The sequence below is a fragment of the Panulirus ornatus genome, chromosome 10, assembly GCF_036320965.1.
Source record: "Panulirus ornatus isolate Po-2019 chromosome 10, ASM3632096v1, whole genome shotgun sequence".
Classification (NCBI taxonomy): Eukaryota; Metazoa; Arthropoda; class Malacostraca; order Decapoda; family Palinuridae; genus Panulirus; species Panulirus ornatus.
Genome location: NC_092233.1, coordinates 37711150 through 37727311, shown reverse-complemented (window position 1 = coordinate 37727311; position 16162 = coordinate 37711150). Strand labels below are relative to the sequence as shown.

The 16162-nt window shown below is 42.7% G+C and overlaps 1 protein-coding gene across 1 annotated transcript in view; it reads left to right on the top strand.

The window, feature by feature from the left end:
• LOC139750907 (protein brunelleschi-like) overlaps positions 1 to 16162 on the top strand; it is a 459160-nt gene that overhangs the window by 37712 nt on the left and 405286 nt on the right. The window lies entirely within an intron of this gene.

The following is a 16162-nucleotide window of genomic DNA, read 5'->3' as shown; positions in this document are numbered from 1 at the left end:
GTTTGCGAGGTAGCGCAAGGAAACAGACGAAAGAAATGGCCCAACCCCCCCCCCCCATACACATGTACATACACACGTCCACACACGCAAATATACATACCTACACAGCTTTCCATGGTTTACCCCAGACGCTTCACATGCCTTGCTTCAATCCACTGACAGCACGTCAACCCCTGTATACCACATGACTCCAATTCACTCTATTTCTTGCCCTCCTTTCACCCTCCTGCATGTTCAGGCCCCGATCACACAAAATCTTTTTCACTCCATCTTTCCACCTCCAATTTGGTCTCCCTCTTCTCCTCGTTCCCTCCACCTCCGACACATATATCCTCTTGGTCAATCTCTCCTCACTCATTCTCTCCATGTGCCCAAACCATTTCAAAACACCCTCTTCTGCTCTCTCAACCACGCTCTTTTTATTTCCACACATCTCTCTTACCCTTACGTTACTTACTCGATCAAACCACCTCACACCACACATTGTCCTCAAACATCTCATTTCCAGCACATCCATCCTCCTGCGCACATCTCTATCCATAGCCCACGCCTCGCAACCATACAGCATTGTTGGAACCACTATTCCCTCAAACATACCCATTTTTGCTTTCCGAGATAATGTTCTCGACTTCCACACATTTTTCAAGGCTCCCAAAATTTTCGCCCCCTCCCCCACCCTATGATCCACTTCCGCTTCCATGGTTCCATCCGCTGACAGATCCACTCCCAGATATCTAAAACACTTCACTTCCTCCAGTTTTTCTCCATTCAAACTCACCTCCCAATTGACTTGACCCTCACCCCTACTGTACCTAATAACCTTGCTCTTATTCACATTTACTCTCAACTTTCTTCTTCCACACACTTTACCAAACTCAGTCACCAGCTTCTGCAGTTTCTCACATGAATCAGCCACCAGCGCTGTATCATCAGCGAACAACAATTGACTCACTTCCCAAGCTCTCTCATCCCCAACAGACTTCATACTTGCCCCTCTTTCCAGGACTCTTGCATTTACCTCCTTTACAACCCCATGGTTGTATATATATATATATATATATATATATATATATATAAATATTTTTTTTTTCTTTTTGCTTTGTCGCTGTCTCCTGCATTTGCGAGGTAGCGCAAGGAAACAGACGAAAGAATGGCCCAACCCACCCCCATACACATGTATATACATACGTCCACACACGCAAATATACATACCTACACACTTTCCATAGTTTACCCCAGACGCTTCACATGCCCTGATTCAATCCACTGACAGCACGTCAACCTCGGTATACCACATCGATCCAATTCACTCTATTCCTTGCCCTCCTTTCACACTCCTGCATGTTCAGGCCCCGATCACACAAAATCTTTTTCACTCCATCTTTCCACCTCCAATTTGGTCTCCCACTTCTCCTCGTTCCCTCCACCTCCGACACATATATCCTCTTGGTCAATCTTTCCTCACTCACTCTCTCCATGTGCCCAAACCATTTCAAAACACCCTCTTCTGCTCTCTCAACCATGCTCTTTTTATTTCCACACATCTCTCTTACCCTTACGTTACTTACTCGATCAAACCACCTCACACCACACATTGTCCTCAAACATCTCATTTCCAGCAAATCCATCCTCCTGCGCACAACTCTATCCATATCCCACGCCTCGCAACCATACAACATTGTTGGAACCACTATTCCTTCAAACATACCCATTTTTGCTTACCGAGATAATGTTCTCGACTTCCACACATTCTTCAAGGCTCCCAGGATTTTGGCCCCCTCCCCCACACTATGATCCACTTCCGCTTCCATGGTTCCATCTGCTACCAGATCCACTCCCAGATGTCTAAAACACTTTACTTCCTCCAGTTTTTCTCCATTCAAACTTGCCTCCCAATTGACTTGATCATCAACCCTACTGTACCTAATAACCTTGCTCTTATTCACATTTGCTCTTAACTTTCTTCTTTCACACACTTTACCAAACTCAGTCACCAGCTTCTGCAGTTTCTCACATGAATCAGCCACCAGCGCTGTATCATCAGCGAACAACAACTGACTCACTTCCCAAGCTCTCTCATCCACAACAGACTTCATACTTGCCCCTCTTTCCTAAACTCTTGCATTCACCTCCCTAACAACCCCATCCATAAACAAATTAAACAACCATGGAGACATTACACACCCCTGCCGCAAACCTACATTCACTGAGAACCAATCACTTTCCTCTCTTCCTACACGTACACATGCCTTACATCCTTGATAAAAACTTTTCACTGCTTCTAACAACTTGCCTCCCACACCATATATTCTTAATACCTTCCACAGAGCATCTCTATCAACTCTATCATATGCCTTCTCCAGATCCATAAATGCTACATACAAATCCATTTGCTTTTCTAAGTATTTCTCACATACATTCTTCAAAGCAAACACCTGATCCACTCATCCTATACCACTTCTGAAGCCACACTGCTCTTCCCCAATCTGATGCTTTGTACATGCCTTCACCCTCTCAATCAATACCCTCCCATATAATTTACCAGGAATACTCAACAAACTTATACCTCTGTAATTTGAGCACTCATTCTTATCCCCTTTGCCTTTGTACAATGGCACTATGCACGCATTCTGCCAATCCTCAGGCACCTCACCATGAGTCATACATACATTAAATAACCTTACCAACCAGTCAATAATACAGTCACCCCCTTTTTTAATAACTTCCACTGCAATACCATCCAAACCTGCTGCCTTGCCGGCTTTCATCTTCCGCAAAGCTTTTACTACCTCTTCTCTGTTTACCAAATCATTTTCCCTAACCCTCTCACTTTGCATACCACCTCGGCCAAAACACCCTATATCTGCCTCTCTATCATCAAACACATTCAACAAACCTTCAAAATACTCACTCTGTCTCCTTCTCACATCACCACTACTTGTTATCACCTCCCCATTTGCCCCCTTCACTGAAGTTCCCATTTGCTCCCTTGTCTTACGCACTTTATTTACCTCCTTCCAAAACATCTTTTTATTCTCCCTAAAATTTAATGATACTCTCTCACCCCAACTCTCATTTGCCCTCTTTTTCACCTCTTGCACCTTTCTCTTGACCTCCTGTCTCTTTCTTTTATACATCTCCCACTCAATTTCATTTTTTCCCTGCAAAAATCGTCCAAATGCCTCTCTCTTCTCTTTCAGTAATACTCTTACTTCTTCATCCCACCACTCACTACCCTTTCTAATCAACCCACCTCCCACTCTTCTCATGCCACAAGCATCTTTTGCGCAATCCATCACTGCTTCCCTAAATACATCCCATTCCTCCCCCACTCCCCTTACTTTCATTGTTCTCACCTTTTTCCATTCTGTACTCAATCTCTCCTGAGGGTGAAAGGAGCGCAAGGAATAAAGTGAATTGGATCGATGTGGTATACCGGGGTTGATGTGCTGTCAGTGGATTGAATCAGGGCATGTGAAGCGTCTGGGATAAACCATGGAAAGCTGCGTAGGTATGTATATTTGTGTGTGTGGACATATGTATATGTATGTGTATGGGGGTGGGTTGGGCCATTTCTTTCGTCTGTTTCCTTGCGCTACCTCGCAAACCCGGGAGACAGCGACAAAGCAAAAAAATATATATATATTATATATATATATATATGGTGTGGGAGGCAAGTTGTTAGAAGCAGTGAAAAGTTTTTATCGAGGATGTAAGGCATGTGTGCATGTAGGAAGAGAGGAAAGTGATTGGTTCTCAGTGAATGTAGGTTTGCGACAGGGGTGTGTAATGTCTCCATGGTTGTTTAATTTGTTTATGGATGGGGTTGTTAGGGAGGTGAATGCAAGAGTTTTGGAAAGAGGGGCAAGTATGAAGTCTGTTGGGGATGATAGAGCTTGGGAAGTGAGTCAGTTGTTGTTCGCTGATGATACAGCGCTGGTGGCTGATTCATGTGAGAAACTACAGAAGCTGGTGACTGAGTTTGGCAAAGTGTGTGAAAGAAGAAAGTTAAGAGTAAATGTGAATAAGAGCAAGGTTATTAGGTACAGTAGGGTTGAGGGTCAAGTCAATTGGGAGGTGAGTTTGAATGGAGAAAAACTGGAGGAAGTGAAGTGTTTTAGATATCTGGGAGTGGATCTGGCAGCGGATGGAACCATGGAAGCGGAAGTGGATCATAGGGTGGGGGAGGGGGCAAAATTTCTGGGGGCCTTGAAGAATGTGTGGAAGTCGAGAACATTATCTCGGAAAGCAAAAATGGGTATGTTTGAAGGAATAGTGGTTCCAACAATGTTGTATGGTTGCGAGGCGTGGACTATGGATAGAGTTGTGTGCAGGAGGATGGATGTGCTGGAAATGAGATGTTTGAGGACAATGTGTGGTGTGAGGTGGTTTGATCGAGTAAGTAACGTAAGGGTAAGAGATATGTGTGGAAATAAAAAGAGCGTGGTTGAGAGAGCAGAAGAGGGTGTTTTGAAATGGTTTGGTCACATGGAGAGAATGAGTGAGGAAAGATTGACCAAGAGGATATATGTGTCGGAGGTGGAGGGAACGAGGAGAAGAGGGAGACCAAATTGGAGGTGGAAAGATGGAGTGAAAAAGATTTTGTGTGATCGGGGCCTGAACATGCAGGAGGGTGAAAGGAGGGCAAGGAATAGAGTGAATTGGAGCGATGTGGTATACCGGGGTTGACGTGCTGTCAGTGGATTGAATCGGGGCATGTGAAGCATCTGGGGTAAACCATGGAAAGCTGTGTAGGTATGTATATTTGCGTGTGTGGACGTATGTATATACATGTGTATGGGGGTGGGTTGGGCCATTTCTTTCGTCTGTTTCCTTGCGCTACCTCGCAAACGCGGGAGACAGCGACAAAGTATAATAATAATAAAAATATATATATATATATATATATATATATATATATATATATATATATATATATATATATATATATATATCCCTGGGGATAGGGGAGAAAGAATACTTCCCACGCATTCCTCACATGTCGTAGAAGGCGACTAAAGTGGACGTGAGGAGGGGGTTAGAAACCCTCCCCTTTTTGTATTTTAACTTTCTGAAAGGGGAAACAGAAGAAGGAGTCACGCGGGGAGTGCTCATCCTCCTCGAAGGCTCAGATTGGGGTGCCTAAATGTGTGTGGATGTAACCAAGATGAGAAAAAAGGAGAGATAGGTAGTATTTTTGAGGAAAGGAACCTGGATGTTTTGGCTCTGAGTGAAATGAAGCTCAAGGGTAAAGGGGAAGAGTGGTTTGGGAATGTCTTGGGAGTAACGTCAGGGGTTAATGAGAGGACAAGAGCAAGGGAAGGAGTAGCATTACTCCTGAAACAGGAGTGGTGGGAGTATGTGATAGAGTGTAAGAAAGTAAACTCTAGATTGATATGGGTAAAACTGAAAGTAATGGAGAGATAGATGGGTGATTATTGGTGCATATGCACCTGGGCATGAGAGAAAGATCATGAGAGGCAAGTGTTTTGGGAGCAGCTGAATGAGTGTGTTAGTAGTTTTGATGCATGAGACTGGGTTATAGTGATGGGTTATTTAAATGCAAAGGTGAGTAATGTGGCAGTTGAGGAAATAATTGGTATACATGGGGTGTTCAGTGTTGTAAATGGAAATGGTGAAGAGCTTGTAGATTTATGTGCCAAAAAAGGACTGGTGATTGGGAATACCAGGTTTAAAAAGAGAGATATACATAAGTATACGTATGTAAGTAGGAGAGATGGCCAGAGAGCGTTATTGGATTACGTGTCAATTGATAGGCAAGCAAAAAAGAGACTTTTGGATGTTAATGTGCTGAGAGGTGCAACTGGAGGTATGTCTGATCATTATCTTGTGGAGGCGAAGGTGAAGATTTGTAGAGGTTCTCAGAAAAGAAGAGAGAATCTTGGGGTGAAGAGAGTGGTGAGAGTGAGCGAGCTTGGGAAGGAGACTTGTGAGAGGAAGTACCAGGAGAGACTGAGTACAGAATGGAAAAAGGTGAGAACAAAGGACGTAAGGGGAGTGGGGGAGGAATGGGATGTATTTTGGGAAGCATTGATGGTTAGCGCAAAAGATGCTTGTGGCATGAGAACCGTGGGAGGTGGACAGATTAGAAAGGGGAGTGAGTGGTGGGATGAAGGAGTAAGACTATTAGTGAAAGAGGAGAGAGAGGCATTTAGACGATTTTTGCCAGAAAATAATGCAATTGAGTGGGAGATGTATAAAAGAAAGAAGCAGGAGGTCAAGAAAAAGGTGCAAGAGGTGAAAAAGAGGGCAAATGAGAGTTGGGGTGAGAGAGTATCATTAAATTTTAGGGAGAATAAAAAATGTTTTGGAAGTAGGTAAATATAGTGCCTAAGACTAGGGAACAAATGGGAACTACAGTGAAGGGGGCTAATGAGGAGTTGAAAACAAGTAGTTTTGATGTGAGAAGGAGATGGAGTGAGTACTTTGAAGGTTTGTTGAATATGTTTGATGATAGAGTGGCAGATATAGGGTGTTTAGGTCGAGGTGATGTGCAAAGTAAAAGGGTTAGGAAAAATGATTTCGTAAACAGAGAAGAGGTAGTAAAAGCTTTGCAGAAGATGAAAGCCGGCAAGGCAGCAGGTGTGGATGGTATTGCAGTGGAATTTATTAAAAAAGGGGGTGACTGTATTGTTGACTGGTTGGAAAGGTTCTTTAATGTATGTATGATTCATGGTGAAGTGCCTGAGGATTGGCGGAATGCTTGCATAGTACCATTGTACAAAGGCAAAGGGGATAAGAGTGAGTGCTCAAATTACAGAGGTATAAGTTTGTTGAGTATTCCTAGTAAATTATATGGGAGGGTATTGATTGAGAGGGTGAAGGCATGTACAGAGCATCAGATTGGGGAAGAGCAGTGTGGTTTCAGAAGTGGTAGAGGATGTGTGGATCAGGTGTTTACTTTGAAGAATGTATGTGAGAAATACTTAGAAAAGCAAATGGATTTGTATGTAGCAGTTATGGAGCTGGAGAAGGCAAATGATAGAGTTGATAGAGATACTCTGTGGAATGTATTAAGAATATATGGTGTGGGAGGCAAGTTGTTAGAAGCAGTGAAAAGTTTTTATCTAGGATCTAAGGTATGTGTACGTGTGGGAAGAGAGGAAAGTGATTGGTTCTCCGTGAATGTAGGTTGCTCCTTATGCACTCCATATCGCACTCATTTTTGGTAGCGAGGGGGGGGGTAGACTTGTTTTATTTTGGTCCATTGCCTCAAGGTATCATGCATTCAGGTTGTATAGCGTCTTTCTGTTATTCTAGAATTGTGACTTTAATTATTGAATAATTTTGCAATACTTACAATTCAAAATAGCATCAACGGATTATAAGAGGTGCAGTGAAAGTAGGAAAGTCCATCCTCACATTATTGTAAAGAAGTATCCTTTTACAGGAGAGGAGTGGCATCACTTTTATCTCAGTCTGTCTCTTGCCTCCAACTGCCTGGTGAGCATTCCCACACTGCCAGATGCCCAGCTATCGTACCACACAGTGAACCGTACACCCCTTATGAATATTTGGTAACTAAATGTGATGATACAGAAAAACAAAAAATGAAAAAATAGAATTGAAGTTTGATAAGGCATGAGGCAAATATACACACAAATCACTGCTCAGCAACAATACACTTCCCTTACATGCACGCAGAACAAAAATGACATAACACAATACTGTGTTCACTCTTCACAGTAGCCACCACAAACGTAATCTTGTATATGTGCGGTAGCGGTGTCTCACACAGTGAGGGCACCGCCACCTGAGGCTGTGTCGCAACAACTGGGGGCGAAGCTGCTGCTGGTGGGTACTCCTCTTGACCCATGGATGTCATGGGGGTCAGCAAAATGCGGAAACATAGGTGATTTGAGTTTCGTAAAGACAGGCAGCCACTGTCTTTCGGCTTTATTGAGTATTGTCTAAGCAGTTTAACCTCCCTTACCATGCCCCACCTGTCCCACACCTTTGAAGTGACATCCTGCATGCAGACAGGGTGCCTATAAACAGCTGGGGCAGTGTAGTGATGTCACCTGCTGGGACATTCTGCACATGAACTTGGCTCTTGGATATGGACCACTCCCTGTTTCGAAGAGCAGTTTTCTGTCACCAGTTTATCAGATAATGTTGCCGGGGTGCCATTTGGTAACTGTCTTCCTTCCGCCAGCTGTGTGGGTGACATCCCCCTCTTAGGGGGAGGTGTTGAGATATTGGAGCATAACCTGAGTCACTTCGCTCTTGTGCAGGCTACCTTTACTGCTGCTTCAGCACATCCATTGGACTGGGAGAAGTGGGCTGATTAGATGCAGGCAATTATTCCCCATTTTCTTTTGTAGAAAGCTTCCATCTGCTAGCTGTCTAGATTGGTTCCCCTTTCCAAGGCAATTTCCTTGGGTGAGCAGCCTTGCAATAACTTGGGATTTTCCTGCGTAGGTTCAAATCCTACTCACTGCACCATGTAAGAGGTTCAGTGAAAGCTGGTAGTCCGTCCTTACTTTTATTATAAAAAGTATCCTTTCTCAGGAGAGGGGTGGCATCACCTCTATCTGTCTGACTCCTGCCTCCAACATCTCGATGAGTGTTTCCACGCTGCTGAGTGCCCATTACCCAAATATCATACTACACACCGAACTCTGCAGTGATAGAGGAGTTAAAATAAAGTGTGTAAACTTAATTGTGGCACTGAAATAGCTTACATTCTGTTTAACAGACTTTTGGCATCAACGGACACCCCTTCTCCCCTATTAGTCCATTAAATCGAGGGCTTACTGTATACATATTAAAAAGCCATGGCAACATTACACAGCCCTGCCTCGCACCCACTCTCATACCAGAACCTTTGCTCAACTTTCCATCCACTCTTACACATGCATTTGCTCTATAGAAGGCTTTCACATCATTCAACAGTTGTCCCCTTACCCCATATATTCTCAGCACATCCCACAAAGCACTCTACTCAGCTCTGTCATACGCTTTCTCCAGATCCATAAAAGCTGCATACGGCTTCTTTACCTTTCGTAGGATACTTTTTTAGTAACTTTCACGCAAAATTTAGATCCATTAATCTCCTGCCATTCTTAAAAACCCATGTGTTCCTCACTTATTCTGCGTTCAGTTACTTTGATCACTGTCAATCCACTCCCTTGCATGGTTTTCCTAGTACACTTAATAAACACATTCCTGTGTAATTGCTACATACATTGTTAGCACCTTTTCCCTTTGAATATAGTAACAATAATTGCTTTCACCAATCCCTCAGGCACACCCTTCTGCATCCATGCCAAATTATACATCAAATGCCCTCACTCTGTCACACTTTCTCCATGCTTCATTTCAACCATAGTCCCATCCACTCCAGGTTCCCTTCATACCTTCAACCTCATTATTGCCCCATTAAGCCTCTCTTTTTGCTACAGGCTCCTACACTTGTATCATTTTCCTTCCATCTTCCATACCCATGCATATAACAACTGCTGCTACAACTATCTCATTCATTTCTTCAAAATACTCTTTCCTTATTTTGCTTCCTCCTTTTCCTTAAGCACCTTCCCTTCCTTGCATCACCTATTTACATTTTTACCACTTTTTCACCTCCTTCCAGTACAGTTTCTTATTTTCCCTAAGCTTTTCCCTCAACTTTCTTCCAAGATCTTCACATACTCTTTCTTTGCTTTCCTCTATCAACTTCTTGACGTGTTGCTTTCACATCATATACATACTCTTCCATCCTTCTCTGCTAACTTCCACTAGTACATTTCTTTTGAGCAATCTACCATACACCTTTTATTCATATCCACTGCTTTTGTAATTTTTTCCATCCACCATGCTTTTCCTGTTTTTATTCTTGTATCTCACAACTTTGTGTTCAGTTACTGATTTTACAGCATTTAACAGACTTTCCCTGAACTGTTCATACATGACTGCAATCCTACATTTACTGCATTTTAAACTAAACTTTCTGTCACCCTTCTTTCATATTTGTCATTCCATTCTTTCTGATTCATCATTTCACTTGCCAACACTTTCACCTCACCTCCATTCTACCTCGTGCCATACCTCCACTTCTCCCTGTTCCTCACCTCCACAAAACCCACAAAATGGTCAGAATCGCCAAAGAATACCTCAGCTCTAGCATCCAGCACAATGTATTTTGTTAATGTAGTGCCAGACAAAGAACTAGAAATTTTTTTTTTTCCTTTATAGTTTTTCCCCATAGTTTAGTGATCCAGGACCCATGGACTTGGCCATAGCCATGTGTTTCTGACTATCACTAAACCTTAGTGGTAACCTTACATCCAGTACTCCCCTGAGTAGCTTCAACGCTCTTTTTGGATATACTGAAATGGTTACACTTACTTTGGAGGGAGGACATACCGTCCTAACTAAGGTGAGAGTGGCCACTTAACACAAAATGCTTCTTTTTACAAGATGCTTATTGCTGGATGGATACAAATTGAAATGCATTTTGCCCGTGGGTGGGATGCAATTTAGAATTAATCTGTTGTGACAGCGTGCATTTTTAAAATGCATGGTGATTGAAATATCCTTTAAATTTCTTGAGATACTTGGTATCAAAGAAAAAGAATACCTTATATGTTACTTTGAAAACGTGATTTTCTTTTTAAATGGCTTGAGTTTTTCTCTCTTGAGCCTATACCTTAATTCTTCAGTTTTGCAACTGTGAAATGCCTTCATGTGATCCATCGTGACTGGAGACCAGTTACTGTATGAGGTTACATACTTTTTATAGCATAATGAGTATCTTCTGCTTTAAGAGTGGCTGCTCTTTTGGGAATACTGTAGTTTTTTCTTTTGTGGAAATATCATCTGCAACTTAATCACGTACTTGTCTCTTAACAGAGTCTGCTTCTGGATATATACAAGCACGAGTTCACTCACCTTATGCGGTAAAAGTGTGGATTAAAGCTATCCTGTTAATAAATCAAGAATACAGATAAAACTTATTGTTCAACAATAGGTAACAAATGACTTTCCTTGCACCAACTATATATTCACCTTGTACAGAAGAAAAGATGTTGCAGCCATCAAGAGGTGGGCAGATTTGTGAGGAATTAAGACAGCTACTGAATCTTCTTTCTTGCACAAGTCAGGGGACAACACACACTTAAGTTTATGTTTTATTCCAGAAATGCTCCTTGCCTCTAAACAGAAGTATGTTTTATAGAAAGGTTTCCAGATTCCCCGCTTTCACCCTGTTTAGTTGCCTTCTACGAGGTGCAGTGAATACTTGGGAAGTGTTCTTTTTCCCCTATCCCTAGGGATAATGTACATTAATTCTTTATTTATACTTTATCGCTGTTTCCCACATCAGCGAGGTAGCACCAGGAAGCAGACAAAGAATGGCCCATCCTTTCATATACACATATATATATATACATAAACTCTCATAAATGCACATATACATATATATATATACATATCAGCACATACATACACATACACAGACATATCATACACAAAATTGTGACCCTTTCCAACAGACATATACATATATACACATGTTCATATTCATAATAGCTTGCCCTCATCCATTCCTGTCGCTACCCCGTCACACAGGAAATAGCATCGCTACCTCTTGCTTCAGCAAGGTAGCACTAGAAAAACGGACAAAAAAAGCCACAGTTGTTCACACTCAGCCTCTAGCTGTCATGTGTAATGCACCAAAACCACAGCTCCATAGCTACATCCAGGCTCCACAGCCCTTTCCATGGTTTACTCCAGATGCTTCACAAGCTCCTGTTCAGTCCATTGACAGCACATCGACCCTGGTATACCACATCGTTCCAATTTACTCTGTTCCTTGCACACTTCTCACCCTCCGGTATGTTCAGGCCCCAATCGCTCAAAATCTTTTTCACTCCATCCTTGCAACTCCAGTTTGGTCTCCTGTTTCTCTGTTCCCTCCACCTCTGACACATATATCCTCTTTGTTAATCTTTCCTCACTCATTCTCTCCATATGTCCAAACCATTTCAACACACCCTCTTCTGCTTTCTCATTCACAATCTTTTTATTTCCACACATCTCTCTTACCCTTTCGTTACTTACTCGATCAAACTGCCTTGCACCACATATTGTCCTCAAGCATTTCATTTCTGGTACATTCACCCTCCTCTGTACAACCCTATCTTTAGCTTATGCCTCGCAACCATATAACATTGATGGAACTACTATTCCTTCAGACATACCCATTTCTGCTCCGAAAATACGTTCTTTCCCTACACACATTCTACATCCCTCCCAGACTCAGTCACTAACCTCTGCAGTTTCTCACACAAATCAGTCACTAGAGCTGTATCATTGGCGAACAACAACTCACTCACTTCCCAGGCCATCTCATCCACAACATACTGCATACTCACCCCTCTCTCCAAAACTCTTGCATTTACCTCCCTAACCTCCCCATCCATAAACAAGTTAAACAGTCATGGGGACATGACACACCCCTGCTGCAAACCTACCATCACTGGGAACCAATTACTCTCCTCTCATTTTACTTATACACATGCCTAGCATCTTTGGTAAAAACTTTTCACTGCTTCTAGCAAATTACCTCCCACACCATATCCCTGGGGATAGGGGAGAAAGGATACTTCCCACGCATTCCTCACGTGTCGTACAAGGCGACTAAAGGGGATGGGAGCGGGGGGGGGCTAGAAACCCTCCCCTCCTTGCATTTTAACTTTCTAAATGGGGAAACAGAAGGCGTCACATAGGGGGTGCTCATCCTCTTCGAAGGCTCAGATTGGGGTGTCTAAATGTGTGTGGATGTAACCAAAATGAGAAAAAAGGAGAGATAGGTAGTATGTTTGAGGAAAGGAACCTGGATGTTTTGGCTCTGAGTGAAACGAAGCTCAAGGGTAAAGGGGAAGAGTGGTTTGGGAATTTCTTGGGGTTAGTGAGAGGACAAGAGCAAGGGAAGGAGTAGCACTACTCCTGAAACAGGAGTGGTGGGAGTATGTGATAGAGTGTAAGAAAGTAAACTCTAGATTGATATGGGTAAAACTGAAAGTGGATGGAGAGAGATGGGTGATTTTTGGTGCATATGCACCTGCGCATGAGAAGAAAGATCATAAGAGGCAAGTGTTTTGGGAGCAGCTGAATGAGTGTGTTAGTAGTTTTGATGCACGAGACTGGGTTATAGTGATGGGTGATTTGAATGCAAAGGTGAGTAATGTGGCAGTTGAGGGAATAATTGGTGTACATGGGGTGTTCAGTGTTGTAAATGGAAGTGGTGAAGAGCTTGTAGATTTTTGTGCTGAAAAAGGACTGGTGATTGTGAATACCTGGTTTTAGAAGAGATACTCATAAGTATACATATGTAAGTAGGAGATTTGGCCAGAGAGCATTATTGGATTATGTGTTAATTGATAGGGGTGCGAAAGAGAGACTTTTGGATGTTAATGTGCTGAGAGGTGCAACTGGAGAGATGTCTGATCATTATCTTGTGGAGGCGAAGGTGAAGATTTGTAGAGTTTTTCAGAAAAGAAGAGAGAATGTTGGGGTGAAGAGAGTGGTGAGAGTAAGTGAGCTTGGGAAGGAGAGTGGTGAGAGTAAGCGAGCTTGGGAAGGAGTCTTGTGTGAGGAAGTACCAGGAGAGACTGAGTACAGAATGGAAAAAGGTGAGAACAAAGGACATAAGGGGAGTGGGGGAGGAATGGGATGTATTTAGGGAAGCAGTGATGGCTTGTGCAAAAGATGCTTGTGGCATTAGAAGCATGGGAGGTGGGCAGATAAGAAAGGGTGGTGAGTGGTGGGATGAAGAAGCAAGATTATTAGTGAAAGAGAAGAGAGAGTCATTTGGACGATTTTTGCAGGGAAATAATGCAAATGACTGGGAGAGGTATGAAAGAATGAGGCAGAAGGTCAAGAAAAAGGTACAAGAGGTGAAAAAAAGGCAAATGAGAGTTGGGGTGAGAGAGTATCATTAGATTTTAGGGAGAATAAAAAGATGTTTTGGAGGGAGGTAAATAAAGTGCTTAGGACAAGGGAACAATTGGGAACTTCAGTGAAGAGGGCTAATGGGGAGGTGATAACAAGTAGTGGTGATGTGAGAAGGAGATGGAGTGAGTATTTTGAAGGTTTGTTGAATGTGTTTGATGATAGAGTGGCAGATATAGGGTGATTTGGTCGAGGTGGTGTGCAAAGTGAGAGGGTTAGGGAGAATGATTTGGTAGACATAGAAGAGGTAGTAAAAGCTTTGCGGAAGATGAAAGCTGGCAAGGCAGCGGGTTTGGATGGTATTGCAGTGGAATTTATTAAAAAAAGGGGTGACTATTGTTGACTGATTGGTAAGGTTATTTTATGTATGTATGACTCATGGTGAGGTGCCTGAGGCCTGGCGGAATGCTTTCATAGTGCCATTGTACAAAGGCAAAGGGGATAAGAGTGAGTGCTCAAATTACAGAGGTATAAGTTTGTTGAATATTCCTGATAAATTATGTGGGAGGGTATTGATCGAGAGGTTGAAGGCATGGACAGAGCATCAGATTGGGGAAGAGCAGTGTGGTTTCAGAAGTGGTAGAAGATGTGTGGACCAGGTGTTTGCTTTGAAAAATGTATGTGAGAAATACTTAGAAAAGTAAATGGATTTGTATGTAGCATTTATGGATCTGGAGAAGGCATATGATAGAGTTGATAGAGATGCTCTGTGGAAGGTATTAAGAATATATGTTATGGGAGGTAAGCTGTTAGAAGCAGTGAAAAGTTTTTATCGAGGATGTAAGGCATGTGTACGAGTAGGAAGAGAGGAAAGTGATTGGTTCTCAGTGAATGTAGGTTTGCAGCAGGGATGCGTGATGTCTCCATGGCTGTTTAATTTGTTTATGGATGGGGTTGTTAGGAAGGTGAATGCACGAGTTTTGGAAAGAGGGGCAAGTATGCGGTCTGTTGTGGATGAGAGAGCTTGGGAAGTGAGTCAGTTGTTGTTTGCTGATGATACAGCATTGGTGGCTGATTTGGGTGAGAAACTGCAGAAGCTGGTGACTGAGTTTGGTAAAGTGTGTGAAAGAAGAAATTTGAGAGTAAATGTGAATAAGAGCAAGGTTATTAGGTACAGTAGGGTTAAGGGACAAGTCAGTTGGGAGGTAAGTTTGAATGGATAAAAACTGGAGGAAATTAAGTGTTTTAGATATCTGGGAGTGGATGTGGCAGCAGATGGAACCATGGAAGCGGAAGTGAATCATAGGGTGGGGGAGGAGGCGAAAGTTCTGGGAGCCTTGGAAAATGTGTGGAAGTCGAGAACATTATCTCGGAAAGCAAAAATGGGTATGTTTGAAGGAATAGTGATTCCAACAATGTTAAATGGTTGCGAGGCATGGGCTATAGGTAGAGTTGTGCGGAGGAGCGTGGATGTGCTGGAAATGAGATGATTAAGGACAATATGTGGTGTGAGGTGGTTTGATTGAGTAAGTAATGAAAGGGTAAGAGAGATGTGTGATAGTAAAGAGTGTGGTTGAGAGAGCAGAAGAGGGTGTTTTGAAATGGTTTGGTCACATGGAGAAAATGAGTAAGGAAATATTGACCAAGAGGATATATGTGTCAGAGGTGGAGGGAACGAGGAGAAGTGGGAGACCAAGTTGGAGGTGGAAAGATGGCGTGAAAAAGATTTTGAGTGATCGGGGCCTGAACCTGCAGGAGGGTGAAAGGTGTGTAAGGAATAGAGTGAATTGGAACGATGTGGTATACCGGGGTTGACATGCTGTCAGTGGATTGAACCAGGGCATGTGAAACATCTGGGGTAAACCATGGAAAGTTTTGTGGGGCCTGTATGTGGAAAGGGAGCTGTGGTTTCAGTGCATTATACATGACAGCTAGAGACTGAGTGTGAACGAATGTGGCCTTTGTTGTCTTTTCCTAGCGCTACCTCGCACACATGTGGGGGCAGGGGTTTTCATATCATGTGTGGCAGGTGGCGACGGGAATGAATAAGGGCAGACTGTACGAATTATGTGCATGTGTATGTATGTATATGTCTGTGTGTGTATATATATATATATATATATATATGTATACATTGAGATGTATAGGTATGTATATGTGCGTGTGTGGACATGTATGTATATACATGTGTATATGGGTAGGTTGGGCCATTCTATCGTTTGTTTCCTTGTGTTACCTCGCTAATGCGGGA